Here is a 16,776-nt window from a genome sequence, read left to right as displayed (position 1 = left end):
TGACCCTTGTGGTCCCTTCTACCCCCTGGTTCTATGACTCTAACTATATGGTTTAAAAAAAAATCACACCCCTAGACCAGGCCTAAGTATACACAGTATTCCCTAGACATTCCCTGTACTGGAGAAGACTGGGAATATTTTAAAGGCAGCTGTTGGATGTCAGAGTCAGGGTTGATTGAATGAGGGGGGAGAGAATCATATAGTTTTACAGTTGTGAATGGTGTTTCCAAATCCAAGTGATGCTTGGTAATTGAAGTCACCTTGTGATTATTAGCTAGAGCATGGAGCCTTGGAAACCCTCAAAGATCTAAACAGTGTTTTGGGCTCCTAAACACCTGGTGGCAAGCAGTGGTGATAGGGATAGAACTGGAGCAATGGGAGGAAGGCAAAGAGACGTTCGCAAGAGAAGGAATGAGCAGGCAAAGCAAAGGGGAGTGAAAAGAATGGAGGAGGGGGAAGAGAAAACAAAACAAATAAGAGAATAAATGAGAATGTGCTCCAGTGTGGAAGAAAGCTTTTCCCAGGAAAGATGGGAATAGCCTTAGTGAAGAGAAGAAAAAAATAAATCGGAAACCAAAAAGGGAAGGAAATATAGAACCAAAGGAGAGAAGGAGAGGGAGAAAGAAGAAAAAATGGCAGCAGTATCAGACTTCTGCTTTTTAAATATTAATATTTGTTGATATTGCTCTGCAGCTGCTCCCTGATTTATCCCATTATGTGAGGTCCTGCATCAGTCATGTCCACAATATCAGCACAATGACTACTGAATAAAAATACTGATTTTTAGTACTGTATTTCTACCCCTTCTCCCCAAAATAAAATGAATTTGCTGAACTAGGCACATGTATTTAGAGCAGAAGAACCTGAGTGAGTTTTATCCCTCATGCCACATATAATGTATGTGGTTTAGCTGACAACCAGGCTGTCCTCAGGCAATCATTCATTGCAACATGTGAAAGGCAGAGGCTAAGATGAGACTAACCACTGAGTGAAAGGAAAAAAAGATGCCCTTGGGTTAATCTTATAACAAGTCCTATTATCTCTAGCTACTTAATTTTAAACTTGCAGTTTTACAAGAGGTATGGTACCTACTATTCTAAAAGTCCATTTGTAGGCTTTTAAAAGTTGCCATTTCTTTTACTGAGCTCTCCTCCTGCCATGCTATTCAGGTCAGATCTCTTCATAATTTCATTCTTCACTTCTCTTCGGGAACATTTATGACTTCAACTATCTTTCTTTTTCTTCTTCTGTAATCCTTGCACATTACAGCACCATTCTCAGAACACTTTCATGTTCTGCTCTTAGAAAGACTTGAAAACTACTCTTTGTAAAAAATAAAACCTTATTTTTGTACGGGTCTAAATTTATATTATGCCTGATAAACCAAATATTCACCCACGGGTAGTTGACATCGTCAAACACATTGTAAATATGCCTTCATCTCATTTCAAGTCCAATGAAAACTGACCAGTTCCTCAAACATGTCAATCTCAATCATTTCAGTTTATTTGAGTCCAGTAATACCTTCAAGTTTTCATTTCTTTTTTAACAAAATGTGATTAATAGGATGAACCCTATTTTCTAGATAACTGAGTGTCAGTGGGCTTTTGGCCAGATCCTGAACTGGGGGAAATTAGCAAAAACTTTACTGAAGTCCCTAGAGCTACGTAAGTTTACCTCAACTGACTGCAATTTTTTTCTATCTTCTCCATGAGGTTCTTACAAGAGTGAACAAGTTCATGTAAAATAGAGGATTTTCTTCCCCAAACCTTTACCCATAATTAGAAACACACAGACTTTTACTTGGTTCAGAATTTTCAGATTATTTATTTTCCACAGTGTGTTTCTAGCCAGAACTGAAAATGCTGAGAATGGCTGCTCTTATGGCAATTCTGCTTTCAGCCTGAAAAAGATCAAGGATTTCTGAATCCTAACCGGCACTGTGGAGTGTAAAATACCAATGGACTTTACATTTTAAGGGATTGAAGCTGCAGAAGTCTGTAAAAAGATCCCTCCTTCCACTTCCAGAATAGGAAAATGGGCAGATTACTCACACCTGGAAGATCAACACAGGGCTGTTTTGCGGATGACTGTGTCCACCAAGTAACACCCCCCCCCCCCCCCAAAAAAAAAATTCAGATTGCAGAGAGGGTCTGCTGATCACTCCTAAAAACTCCAGAGAAAAGAAGCCAGTTGTCACATGGAGGAAGGGAGTCTGATCCGATAGATTGCCCCCAGAGTACCATACTGGGGATATGGCTGCCTGATCACCCCTTGAAGAGGAAACCAAATGTCAAAGAGGGTAGCAGATTTCTCAGCTTTCTACTTAGAAAACCAACCATTGGGAAGGAGAGAGTCAGACCTGTTGAGGGAAGGGAGGGAAGAAGATTTATGAGGAGACTGGGGTGGGAGTGTAGCGTGGGGACTGCTAGGGTAATAAAGCTGTATGTACTGAGACTGGAGAGAGAGCTCATGACTTGAGGGTGTTTCAAAAGGTTCCGATAAATATATGATACGCAGCCACACTTCTTGCAGAGACCTAGGCAAATAAGATTTGAGTTTTGCCCATCACTAGTTCTCCTGTATTCGTTTAAAATCTGTTCGTTCTTAGAGCTTTATTTAAATTAGGACTATCTGTTTTTATTCACAGATCTCCTGAATATCTCATGAAACCCCTTTACTTCTAGGGTCATTCTAGAGAGTACTATAGTCTTTCCTACACTTTGAAGGACATTTATTTTAAAATCTTAGACTATTGCTCCTAGCCTCCAAATTGAGGAAATCTTCAGCCCTGCACTTTAAGTTCAGAATGTTTTACTGAAGACTGAGAATGTCATTGGGGGGCGCACAGGAAGGTCCCATTTCTGGGGGGAATGAAGTAAGATATGTCCAGTATAGTTATCATCCATGACAGATAAAAGACCAGAAATAAATAACCAAGCAATTCCCTTTCTCAGCAATGTATATTCCAAAAATGATGGTCTCAAAGCCTTTTCCAATATCTTATCAGGTGTTGAATTGTTGTGAGATGTGCTCCACTTAGTTCTTTGAGGGCATTACGGGCTGGGTACCTCATCCTATGTCAATGATGCCATCTCTGTAACTAATATAGTAAAATGAAGGTTATGCTATTTAATTAGTTTCACTACTTGGAAATTTCTTTGTTACTGAATTCAATTTGGTAAATGGTTGCAATTTGGTAAATGGTTGTTTTGGGAAAATTTACTTAAAGCTATTGGGTAATTAAACTGTTACTCCAACATGAGTGAGTGTTAATTCTTTCGAGGTACAACACTGATTTGACTGTTTTAAATATCTATACAAATAGATAAAATAAGATTTAGTAAAGAGAAGCAATATTTACATACTGCTGTTCCTAGCGTATAAAAGTTGCAAGCGGTCTTCCATTTATTTGTTTTTATACCCACTCATTGTCCCAGGTGACTGGCTCCTTTAAGAGACAGCAGGGTCCAATGCACTAGCGACTGATTACCTGCTGCCCAGCTGGGCTTTAGGAAGGGCACCTGAGAATTATAAAGAGGGAAAGGAGAAGAAGAAGCTGGGGGCCAGTGTGAAGCTGTGGAGACTTCACAGGCTACAGAAAAGTCTGAGCTTCAGAGACCAAAGGACTCCAGCCAGGTAGGGCTGTGAGTAACCTGCCAAAGGCAGAGAAAAATCAAGTTGAAGCTGAAAGGCTTGGATCCTCTCTGGGGAGAAGCCCCAGAATTGAGAGGAGACACCATGGGAAAATACTCCATGTGGGATGGCTGAGGAGTGGCCCAAGGGAGATAAAGATTCTTTTCTGGGTGAAGGGGATAAGCCCCAGGACTGAGTGTTGTGAACTGTGTATAGAAAATAAATTAAGCTCAGAAGGGGAATGTTTTAAGGACCCTGGACTGGTGGAGTTTATTTAAGAAGCCCCGGAGAGAGTAAAATGAGGCAGGGCCTCCACAGAGTCGTACTTGGCCAACAGGTTGGTGCTATAGGGCATGTCTGCCCTTTTACACTCATCCATAGACATAAAACAACATACATGTACATATGCTTTTTGGGATGAAATGGCCTAAAGAGCTTTATAGCAGTGAAATGCAAGCTGTTTAAAAATGCATAACTCTGCATAACAGTTTAGGACAAGAAGTGAACAAAAGACTATCAAATCCAATTGAAATTGTCCAGAGAATTTAAGAAGACAAAATGTAATAGCCCTGATTGAAATTTGTGAGGACATCAGTGATAAAACTCTCTATGTCTGTGAAAAGTTCCATGGAATCTTTAGTGACTACTAGTAATCAGCACTTCAGTTTCATGTCATGGTGGAGTGGCAAGTGTGACAGAGTGGAATATGTCCACACCAAATTGTGACTTTGAGTTTGGATTGTAACCTCCATTTCATAGTGTGATCTTCATTTTGTGCTATGTGCTGAACACATCTAACCTTGCCCCAGGAAGGTCTATTATGAAGTATTCTAGATAGCCATTCTGCCCACAAAATTGCTTGGGGCTTTGTTAAAGGTCTGTGACTGAGAAGCCATCACAGAGCAATCTAGGGCCGTTGACTCTGATGGCCTCTCAACTGCCGGCTTAGTCCTGGGGAACATTAGATTTTCTACATAGTGGTGCCAACGTGACTGGTAGAACTTCAGCTTCTCTGCCAGGGTGCATGGCAAAAGGAGTGAGACTATATTTAAAAGAGGGAATTGCTTCTTTGAATGGGGTTCAGACCATTGCCATGTGTAAGCGGGGCATACAGGAGGGACGCTGACTAGCCTGAAATGATGACCAACCTTCAACTGTCAGTAGGGGTAAGATCAGACTAGGTGCATTTCATTGCTTTTGTTATTTTATAAGGATCTGTAGATCTTTTAAAGAGTAGAGAAACTGTGGTTAAGAAATTCCTTTGCTAAGCCTGTGCTCCTCCTTTCCTGCCACATAATCCCTGAAGGGGTTAAACTAGAGACCACAGCCCTAAGCAGGACCCTAAGGGACTATGTGGAAGCAACTGAGGGGGCTTGGAATGTCTGAGGAACTGGTTTTAGGGTTTAGGGAGGCTAGACTGCACAATTTCACGTCCCAAAGAAAGGCTCAGACAAAAGATCTCAGCAGTGTGCCTTACGGACCCAGGTCTAGGAACAGTGACTAGACTCTGCCCAGACTCAGCTGGCTTGGAAGCACATGCGATCCGGTAGTTAGGTCCTTTATCAACAGACTGCTGACTATTCGGTGGGAGTTGTGGGATGACTGGGCCAGGCTGTGACAGCATGCTTGGAGCATAGCTTTTTGAAGGAAGTTACTGGGTTAAATAACATATTATGTGCAGACCTGTTTGCACTTCGGACTGATGTATTTGGTGCTAATCAATTCCAATCCAGCAGACTCTTTCAACTGGATAGTAACGAGACATGGAGAATTATCTGGATCTGAAATCATCTGTGAAAGTTGGTAATGCCAAGGATTTTCATCCATCTTTTATAAACTCACAATAAACAAAAATGAAATCCTCTCTTTCATATTGGCAAGTGAACTTTTTATAACTTCACTTCCGTTGCTTCGTGGTGGAATACTGTTGAAAATGGCACTTTGCCCAGGAAGGATTTTTTACTCCATTAATCTAGATGCAACAGAAGTTTTCAGGTACTGACATATAGTTGTTTCTGTGGTCTTTGGTGCATTAATGCACTTAATTTGGACACAGTAGGAAAAGATTCCAGTTCAGAGATAAAAAGAATTTTCCTAAACTAGTTTAGCTTCTAGAGACATGAATGTGCTCTCTTGGCACAAAACAATGGCCAGATTAATTCCCGGTGCACTTCATTCACTTAAACAAAATTGCAGCATAGATGAATTTGGCCCAGTGTCTTTTACTATTACTTGGTTATTTGATCTAACACAACAAAATATCACCACTTTGAAGAGGAAAAAATTACTATATTAATCATTCTTTAGGACAATTACAACTTTCTAATTACACAGCTGATTACATTTCCAGACATTTAAAAGCACTTATCTGTGACTTTCTAAATATGTACACATTAGCGTGGACTTCACAGGCAAAGAAAATAAACACAACCTTAAACCAATACACATCCCAGCAGTCATTGGCTCAATGCAATTCTGCAATGCCTTCAGTGAAGCCCCAATGCTAAGAGGATAGGCTACCCAGACCCTTGCCCCAAGTTATGCTAAAGGCATTTGGCAATGCCAGAATTGCCTGGCCACGTGACCAGGGTACCACCGCCAACTAGATCATAAGCAGGAAGACTCATCTTTAACTTCATCCACCCTTGTCCTGGGGTTTTGAGCATCAGTACTGACCACTGCCAACCATTTGGATAGAGAACAGATACAAGATCAAAATATTTGAGCTACAACTGCCAATACCACAGGCTACAAAGTCAAGCAGCTGCTGCCCTGCTCGCACCCCTATTCCCCATCCCCAAGATGATTTGTGTATCAGTGGATTGCTGGCAGGTGCAGACCGACTGCCCATGCGCTTGATCTGCACACACACACTCCAATCTATGGTGAATGACGACAATCCATCCCAGAGGTTTCACAACTCAGCTATAAAGTGCAGTCAAAGCAGGAAATGTCTGGTGTTCAGTGTGGGACAAAGTGCCCTTCGAAAATGTTTTCCTTGTTTTGACTGGTCTTTACAGCAGACCTGTAACTTTTAAGCTGATTTGACCCTAAGGGGGTCTGACATTTAAACGTGACATGGGAACCAAGCACTTTTACTGAAGCTATGTGAATTGCCATGCCATGGAAGGTGGAAAAATTAGAAACCCTGATCCTGCAAACACTTAAGAATTTAGGGCTTGTCTACAGCAAGTTAAGTTGGTTTGAAAACAGTTGCATACACATGATGCAATCCATCACTGAGCACTAACTACATTTGCTGTGAACTCTGGAGTGCTCTTGTCAAGTGGACTGTTTGCTGCAAATGGTATTAATATGGTCTATTGTTTGTGTGGATGTAATTGCTGTTCACTGCTTTTTGCCAGGCTTCCACTGGCTACCCCGCAGTGCTTTGCGGGTCAGCCATTACTTCATTACCGGGCAAACTGGTAGAAACTGTAGTCAAGAACAAAATTATCACACACGCAAACATGATTTGTTGGGGAAGAGTCAGCATGGTCTTTGTAAAGGGAAATTAGGCCTCATCAATCTATTAGAATTTTTTGAGGGAGTCAACGAGCACGTGGATAAGGGTAACGTAGGGTACTTAGACTTTCGGAAAGCCTTTGACAAGGTCCCTCATCAAAGGTTCTTAAGGAAACGAAGCAGCCAAGGAATCTCATTCAACTGGGTGATATACTGGAGATACATTTATGATATTTTCATCCTCTGGAAGACTGCACTGGGTGAGAGAGAGAGGCAGTACATGGTGACCCAGGGGAAAAAGAAATGTGACTCTCTTAGGAGATCATGGCAGTGGACAAGGAAAGCGAAACCATGGCCAAGGAGATCATGGAAAAAGACAAGGAGCTGCAAAGGCAACTCAAGGTGCTATCCTGAGCCAGAAGTTTCTCTTACAAAACATGCCCCTGCTAGGTCAGGAGGCCTTGCAATCCTGTTAGCCAGGAGCCAGCCTGTCTTTCAGCCCCTGGGCAAAACTGATTACAGGGACCAACAATAATTCCTTCTCATCATACCCATGCAGCACTTGTCCTAGAGGCCATTCCCCTCTTAGACCCAACATCTGCCTCCTGCGCTTCTAGGAGCCCAGCACTTCTGAGCCCTGCAAAGCACCTGAAAATTTCAAGCTCTTCAGAATTTCACTCAACTCCAGCCCCCATGCATAAGAAGAGGCAGAGGGCAGACCTATATGAGCTTCTAATTTTAAATGCCTTTCCCCCCCACACCATGTTATTTTTACACTGTCTGTACTGTTGTTTTATTTAAAGGTTTGCTCTTAGTAAGTATATTGTTTTGGTAAATGTATTTTCAAATAATAAAGGTATTCTTATTTCTCCATGGCTTAAATCAAAACTTATTTTTGGCTTTGTTACTGTTGTTTCATAATGAAAACCATTTCAAATCCGTTTTGGTCCATTATGACTCATTGCTGCATGTAACACAAAAGCCTTTAAATAAAGCTAAAATGATTCATACAGTTTTCCAAAAGTATATAGGCCGCATCTGACTTCCACCACCCATAAACAATACTGCACTGCTCACAGTCTATCCTCCCTCCCCCTACGGATTAGCAGTTGGATGTACAGCTACACATTTTCAAGGACGAAACTCAAAATATGAACAATAGGCATCCCTGGCAATATTCCCCTCGATGTTAGCATTCTCTATGGGCTGCCTTGCTGTCTACTCGAACCGCTGAGCGAGACTCTGCATCTCAGCCTCCCACCCACCCTTCCTGGAGTGGTGCTTTTCTGGGTCCATGCTGGCAGAGAACATTTCAGAGTTGATCCTAGCCCACTCAGAAAGAAAGAGTGGGGTAGAGACAGCAGAAACATCTTTTTTTAAAAAATAAAAATAAAAAATGGAACCCACCTGGCTTCCACTTTGCATCCCACAATTCACAGCAAAAACAATCCCATAATGCACATTGCTCAGCTGCAAAGCAAAGGGCGCTGGGATATGCCCTGAGAATGCTGCTAGCTCAGTTTGTAGCAAACTGCTGCCATGATGAGAATTTAAAATGGAACTGACATCCATTAGCACACTATTGGGGCAATCTGCACACTGCGCATCGCCAGAAAGCTACACATTAACACCCCTGCGTAGACATATTCTTTCTCACCTTCATGCATGTGAGTAATCCCATAGATTTTAATGGAGATTTTTATGTGTATAAGGCTGAGCACATCCCTAAATGTTTGCAGGATCAGGATATTAGCAACAAATTGACAATATGACCAGTTAATGTAGAACAATTTTTCTGAGATTCATGCATATTTGCCACAGAAATAACAAACCAGCAGACCAAAGAACCACGTTCAGAACTATGCAGAACTGAAGACTGAATCAAGAAGGCTAAAAGCTGGCTTCTAAGCATGAGTTTTAGAAGAATATATTTTAATATGTGCTTGCCAAGTATGGAGAGTTTCTGTTTTGTATACCAATTGCCATATTATTCTCCCAAAGCCCTTCCTTCTGAGATTAAATAAAATATGCCCTCAATCAATTTTTTTCATCTTGCTTGTTTCTGAAATGTAGTCTCCCTGGAGGAAAACAATTCAATATCTCCCTTGTGTCCTCACTTACAGAGGTGCAGAATAATTAGTACATTCCACTATCAAGTGAGTATATCTGTGTTTCATATAAACATCATACTCTTTGGTAGGCACATAGAGACTTTCAAACATCTACAACAAGACATACTGTAATATAAACATTGTATGTATGTGGAATGCTGTGACAATGGAAAATTACTTATTCACACTTAATTAGGCAGCTAACTCTTCATTCCAGTATCTTTAGATCAAAACAAAGTAAACAACTCATTACCAATACTATCCAAATAAAAAGCAAAACAAAACATGGTGAACATGTCAGAGGGAAATAAATATTTACAAAATAAAGTGACAGCTTCCTGTTGTTTCATTCCATCCTCATTCTATTAATGGCTGATTATTTTATTTTGTATATTTCAACCAAGTCTCAGATGTTCAATGTGCAGAAACGATTTGTCGGGTTCTGCTTTATTTATTTTCCTACTTTTTTCAAGACTAATCAAATATATTTATACCATATAGTGTTCTGTCTTAGGCTGTTATATTAGGCTAATCACCATGATATCTGAGTGCCTTATTGAGCAAGAATTTGAATTAATTTTACATTGGCAATATTTCTTAAAAACTGGAGCAGTAAATGTTTCCCTAAATGAGAAAATGTGAGCGTATTTCAAAGTGACCACCTGATTTATTCCTGCATTTTAGGGTGCACTCACAAAAGCCTATAAAATTAATTGATGAATTTGCGCAAAGGCCCTGTTTGTTGTTTAATTTTGGGGGACATGAATGGGAAAAGATATTGGTGCCACAGTGTGAACTTGCAAAGCTATGGCAAATTTTATGAAGTTGTTCTCTTAAACTGAGGAAAAGGCATGGGATACAAGAGCTCCTGAGTTCTACAGTTTGTGACACTGATTCCTATTTAATGCATGTCAATAAAGCCCTTTGCCTCAATTAACCCATCTGTTAAATGGAGATAAAGCCAGCAATAGATGTCTATACTGAGGATTATGTTTAGCAAGGCTAAGTTAATGGCTGTTCAATCTAAGGCTTCGTATCAGTTTTCACTATGACCTCTTATACTCACCCACTGATAACTTTCTGAAACTTGTCCCAAAAAGGTGTGTGTATGGGGGGGGGGGGGAGGGAACCACTCTCTCATTCCACTTCTTGAAATTTAGCAGCATGGAATTTTATACAAAACAGGCTTTACAAAAAGTTGCACAATTTAAAGAGAAAAAGTAATGATTTGCCAATACATTTGTGGAAAAGAAAATGTGACAGACATGAATTTACCCCGATGGAATTAAAAAAAAAAAAAAAAAGAAATTCACACGAAATCCCACAAAAGAAATCACTTACTCTTCCATAAGCAGATTTGTTGCTTAATTACTAATATGTTGCTAATACTTGTTAAGTCAGTACGTGGCAAGTAATTATATGTTTTAGGTAGTTGGGAATGCTCAGATTACTGTATAGTGACTACATTGTAGAACAGACTGCAGTGGCTGTATTTGCATAATGTGTTAATGTTGTTCTATTGCTGTTTTATCTTCATTTTACTAATGTGCCACAGTTTAACTGACAAACACTACTTGTTTGTCTTCTCCCTTCATGTATTAATCTAAATACTGATTTAAGAAATTAAGGGCCTGATTCAACAGCTGATAAAGCTAAACAATTGTAATCCTGGTTTGACCAATCAGTTACACTGGTTTTATGATTGCTTTGCATCACCAGGGTATGGTACAGCACCATCACACACCAATTAATTTAGCCCTAACCATTTTAACAATGGGAACAAAATACCCCTCCATATCCCCTCGGTTCAGGTTCTGATCGTACACATATATTATAGTTGGTTGAAAGGTGGGCCCATATAGAAACAATGTATGTGCCCCTATCTTTAACTTTAGCAGAGCTGAATAAATGGGACTTAGTCTAAAACTCTTCTCTTTTTTGGTTTAAATATGTAACCCTTCCCTTCTGCCATTTGGAATTGGTAGCAACAAGGCTGGGTTCAATATCTAGGGGTTCCTCCAAGCACTAAAAACACACACAAAAAAAACCCAGCTCAAGCCCACATCCAGAAATCAGGGGAAACTAACCCCCCACTTCTGGGTACCTTTAAGAAGCAATATTTCCCCTCTTGCAAGCACTGGATCTGTATACAACAAATGATGCCTCTGCCATTGCTCAGCTGCTGCTGCTATTTCTGCCATTGTTCGCTGCTGTCACTGCCAATGCTCTCCAGCATAGCTGCAGCCATGTTCTTCACTTAACCCAGGCCTCAATGATTTCTGCTCTTTGTGATTTCACTGGTTGGTGGCGATCCTCACTGCTGCTGCCTTTTTTGCCTCGCTTTCCTCACAACACTGTCCCCATACCACTGGGTTTAAGATTCAGCCCCCTAACCTGTGTATCTGTGATGTCAGCTCTAGTGATCACTGAGAAGAAACCAGGACTCCCAATTAAATCTAGTTAGAGCTGTTTTTAAACAGTGGAGGAGGAGGGCCAAATGGCTTCTAAGACACTTCAAACAAGTCCATGTCACCAGGTCAGAAAACCTGTCCCCACCCTCTCTGACTTGCACTTGGATTTGGCATCACTTAGCGAGTGAGGTTAATTTAGGATGCCACCCCTCAACGAGGACATATGAGGCACAGTTCTAGTGCCCGGCAGTCACACAATAAGGATCACATTTTGTTACTCCTTCATCCAAGATTTAAGTGAATTTTAATCCAAAACAGCCAAAATTGATGACTTTGGCAAAGCAAGTACGTCTGCTGCTCAAAGTATGCAAACATGATCTGTTCCTAAGGTAATTTCCCTAGTTCATGAACAGATGGCAAGGGAGAGCTCATTCAGACCATGGGCTTACAATTAAATGAAATCAAAACCATCCTTGTTTTGGCCCATAATTAGGTTTCATTTTAGATTAAAAAAACCCAACCATTCTGCTGGAGCTACTAAAAGAAGATCGTGGCCCTTTGTCACACTCTAGTAAACAAGACACACAGAGCTCAGAAGCTTATTGGCCTCCATGAAGCAGATATTTGTTTGTGAGCCTGTAGACACCCCACAGCAAAATACATAAACTAAGGTAAAAGGTCATTGTACCAATGCATCTGGTCAAGAAACTTAAAATTTTTTCAAGTAAAAAAGCAAAGGGGAATATACAGTGACATAAGACTGAGACAGACAGCATAAGCTACTTAGGAACGTGATTCTTTATTTTTTGTGAAAGGAGCCCAGGGCCAACCTCATGAGAGAAAAGATGATGGGGGACTGTTTAACACAGTTTCTGAAACACGAGGAAAAGGGAAAAACAGTGATTCAAGGGGCAGATCCTCAGCTGGCATGAATTGCTGTGCTCTGCTGAAGTTAACAGAGCTAGGCTGATTTACACTAATTGATGAGCTGGCCTCTATTTTTTTTTAACTCCTGTTCTTATAACTTCCTGAGCTGTGTCTCCACAGGGGAAAAGGGACATTTGATGTTACTGTGTCTGTCATTTGTCAGGACAAGAGAAAGATATTTATGGTTCCAAATAAATAAGTAAACCTCCTGCTGTAGGTGTATGTTTTATGACTTTCAGGTGTGATTGAGCAAGAGTGAGGATTCTATCATCCCATTGCTTTTGCTGTGCACACCAGTGCAAAGTGCATCAGCATGCTACTGCTGAGCAATGCACGTGGGTGACTGAGTGGCAGCAACATTGCAGAGGTGTGAATCAAAAGAATTTGTGACCCAAGCCCATGCTGCTCCAGGGCATGTTCCTCACATATGTAGCAGTCAGAAGGGACAGATAGCGTTTGAGACTTCAAGCCGCCTCAGGGTGCATTAACTTCTGCACTGCAGAGTATGCAACTGAATATCAATAGGGCAGTCACAGGCAATGAGGCACAAGTGTGTGTGTGTAGGAGCAGCTATGTCACAGAAGGAACACCAGAAGCAGGAGTTATGTTGATGGAGCACAATGTAAAAAGTGAGTGGGGAAACAGTAATGAGGAGCAGTAAGGAGTGACTTGCATTGCACATGTGCATCCACCAAAATATCAGAACAGATTTCTACAGCTAATCTGATGGTTTGCTCTAGTTAGACACAATGGATTAGAGGGTTGTTTCCTGCCAGCCCCTCTACTCTCCTGGATGTGGGACTGGGCTTGAGTTTTTTGTTAGCTGTCACGCGCTATTTTAGTAACTATAGATTTTTTTGTCTGGTTGTCTGCTTTATGTCCTTGCCTGTCTTAGTTGTGCATTTTACACTGCCATGCCTTATATATTTAGGGAGCAAACAGGATCGTTCCACCCCATACTCAATAGGCTCTGTGTGATTTATATCCTTTCCTGTTTTTAAAATTGATGTATGCTTTTTATGTGAGTTGGAGCAACTGTGCCCTCCATTTTTAGTCTCTGCTAAAGTTTATTGACTGAAAGCAAGAGTCAAATATAAATATAAAAAGGAACTAGTATATAATAAGCAAAAAAGCCTCCTCTGGCCACTCATGGTTTTTACAGTGGGGTTTGTCTCATTTCTCTACTCCTTATTGCTCCTAAATGACACATATACACTTATGTTTTATCTCTGAGACTTCTTTTCTCCATATTTTATGATTCGTATATGTTTTGAAAAGTCAAATTAAGGTCACATCATTATTCTGCATTTATCTATTAATGAACTGTCTTGGTCACCTATTAGTCTTGAAATAGTCAAATTCTCTTTTCTGTCTTGGTAACGTTTTTTATTATTTACCATTCCTTGATAATCCATTTCAGATGGATTCCTTGTAATCTTAGCAAATTTGTCGTTTATTTTGGGAACAAATATTAATAACATCCATAATCCTCTAGATATGCAAATCAAATGTCACAAAGTCCAATGCTTGATTTGCTGGTTTATTTATTTATTTTTATTTAGTGATATTATTTAAACTTCTTCCATAAATTTGCTGTTCAGGTCTTATCCCAAAGTAATTAACTGTCCCTAACAGTTTGTGAAACCCCATATATAAGGGAACAACTAGTCAGCTTTTTCCTGGATTTCTGGATTTAGGTTCATATAATCCTGGGTATTAAGGAATAATCAAGCATAAACTACAAGAAAAAGAGGAACTTGGGAGCCTGTTCTTCAGTTGTTATATTATCTGTGATGTTAAATGGCAACTCAGGACAAGGATCCCAGCCACAGCAACACATTGCTACTTCTCCAAAGTCTGTCTGCTTATGGTTTTGGAGAACGTGCTAAATGAATTTCACTTCTTTAGTGACAGCCAGGAAACATGACAAGCAGCGTTGTCCATTTCTGATCAAACAGAAAAAAAGTTATATCTACCTTTTACAAGAATTTTGATCTGCACTGCTGTAAAGTCTGAGGCCTCATTCTTTGGCTAGGCAGTTGCAGCCATATTAGGAGAGAGATCAGCTGTAAGCTAAGAAGCATGTGGTCACAGCTCCACATCCCCATCTAAATTACATCAAATAATGTAATATCTGTTAAGAAGTTGCTACTGTCCTAATAGTACCTACTACCACCAGATAAAGGTACAGCTCTTAAGATGTTTAAAGAAAATTTTGTTTGATAGCATTCTGTCTGGCAAGGAATCACTTATCAACAGTTGTGGTTGTAAAACCTACAATTTTATTGTTATGTCTTATGGCTCCACTTCTCTATCGTTTATCTGAATGATTTCTGTCTGGTTCTTTATTTTCTGTCTGTTGAGTAACTAATTGTGCAATATTTAAATTAAATAAAATGATGGGATATGATTCGTTAAAGAACTGTTTTGTAATGGGCTAGGATTGGTATTTTGTAGTTATTTAGTTTAAAATGATTGGTCAAGATATAGCTAAGCAGGACCCAAGTTTTAACTGTATCAACTGAGTCCAAAAGGAAGTTCTTTGGAACCTAACTCCAGGACACAGCCCAAGATTAGAGCTGCTAGACCTCAACACCTTGCCAATTGCATTTACAGAAGCTAGAGTCCCCAGATAATCTAATCCTGATTGGCCACCAGGAGAAGTTTGTCTGCCTTATTGGTGAGCATTGTATGTTTAGCATGCATATTCTGTTTTGGTAATTGTTAATAAATAGAGAATAAGGATATTACTGTATAAGGTTCCTTCACTGGTAAAAGACTCTACAAACCTGCAGAAGATTATACCCAGAGCCCTACAAATTGGGAAAGGGTGGATACTTAAATTAACCAGGTTCCATCCAGGAACCTTACGGACCAGGAATGGATGACCCTGAGCCCTAGAGTGTGAATTGGGTAAGAGTAGGTGCCTTTCCCTCAGAGCTCTATGGATTGGGAAAGGGTGGGGCTACCTTAACCAAATTATATCTTGAGCCCTATGGATTGGGGTAAAAGTGTGGTGCCCTAGTTTGTGTGGGTAACAGACACCATGGTGATTGTTCAGAGTAGGAAGGAAAATGAAAAATTACCAAAAATAGCTAGAAATGCCAAGTAACACATTAAAGAAGAGTTATTATTAGGAACTTTGAAAGACTGATTACCATGATATAGTCTTAAACGTAGTATTAGAATGAGTAAAAGGCCATCTGGCATCATCATTTGTTCATCCTTTATTCTCATCAACAATAGAGAAACTGAAGTTAAAACTATGGTTCAGATTTTGCCATTTGTGCTCACTTTTATTCATATGAGCAGTCTATCTATAATATTGGGACTAATCACAGATAAAGGAACTATTCAGTGTGATGAGAGGTGGCTGAACTGATCCCAGTATGTAATAATTTATAAACCAGAAAGGTAAAAGTTCTGACCATAGGTAAGACCAAGCATACATCCTCTGTCACCAGAAGGAATGGCAACCATGACTGATAAAATATTAAAATGTTAGGGAGAGGAGAGATCAGTATAAGAAGTATAATTGTCATCAGCAAGAAAAAGCAGCACAAAGTTTGTGGAGATAGTAAGCAAGACAGCTGTATTGCACTACAATCCATTCATGACTTCTTCCAGAATCAGTGCAAGTCAGACAATTCACCAGCCATATCAAATATAAACAAGCAAAATTAATTAAACCAAACAAAAATATTTTAATTTTTAGAAACTACTAAAAGGTTCGGGATTCTCTGTGGTTCTCATCCTATCTGAAATGGTTTGCCACTTAATATGAAAGAATTAAAAGAAGTCAGGCTTTCACTTTCACATAGATGTATTATATACACTTCAGCAGGAGCTCAGTTTTGGTGTTCTAAAGCTCAGATCATGGGGCATATATGTTTGCTAAATCTGGGTTATTATTTGCAAATTGCAGAAAACTAGAACATATTCTAAGGCTTGCAACTATGGAACTTAAACTTCTCCTGAATACATCCTAGGAAGAGGTGTAATTGAGACAGAGGCCTACATTTTCAAATTTAGGCACCTAAATCCTTATTTAGATATCTAATCTAAGTGACATGATTTTCAGAAACATCAAAGATATCAACATTTGGAAATGCAAGCCTTGATCTTTGCTCAAAAGAACAAATGTCATAAATATATTGGATGAAGTGTTGTTGTAGCTAGAACATTAGAGACACAAAGTGGGTGAGGTAATACATTGTATTGAACCA

Source organism: Emydura macquarii, unplaced genomic scaffold (genome assembly GCF_026122565.2).
Source record: "Emydura macquarii macquarii isolate MOO-44397 ecotype Brisbane River unplaced genomic scaffold, CSIRO-AGI_Emac_v2 contig_3062, whole genome shotgun sequence".
Lineage (NCBI taxonomy): Eukaryota > Metazoa > Chordata > Testudines > Chelidae > Emydura > Emydura macquarii.
This window is presented reverse-complemented; position numbering follows the sequence as displayed.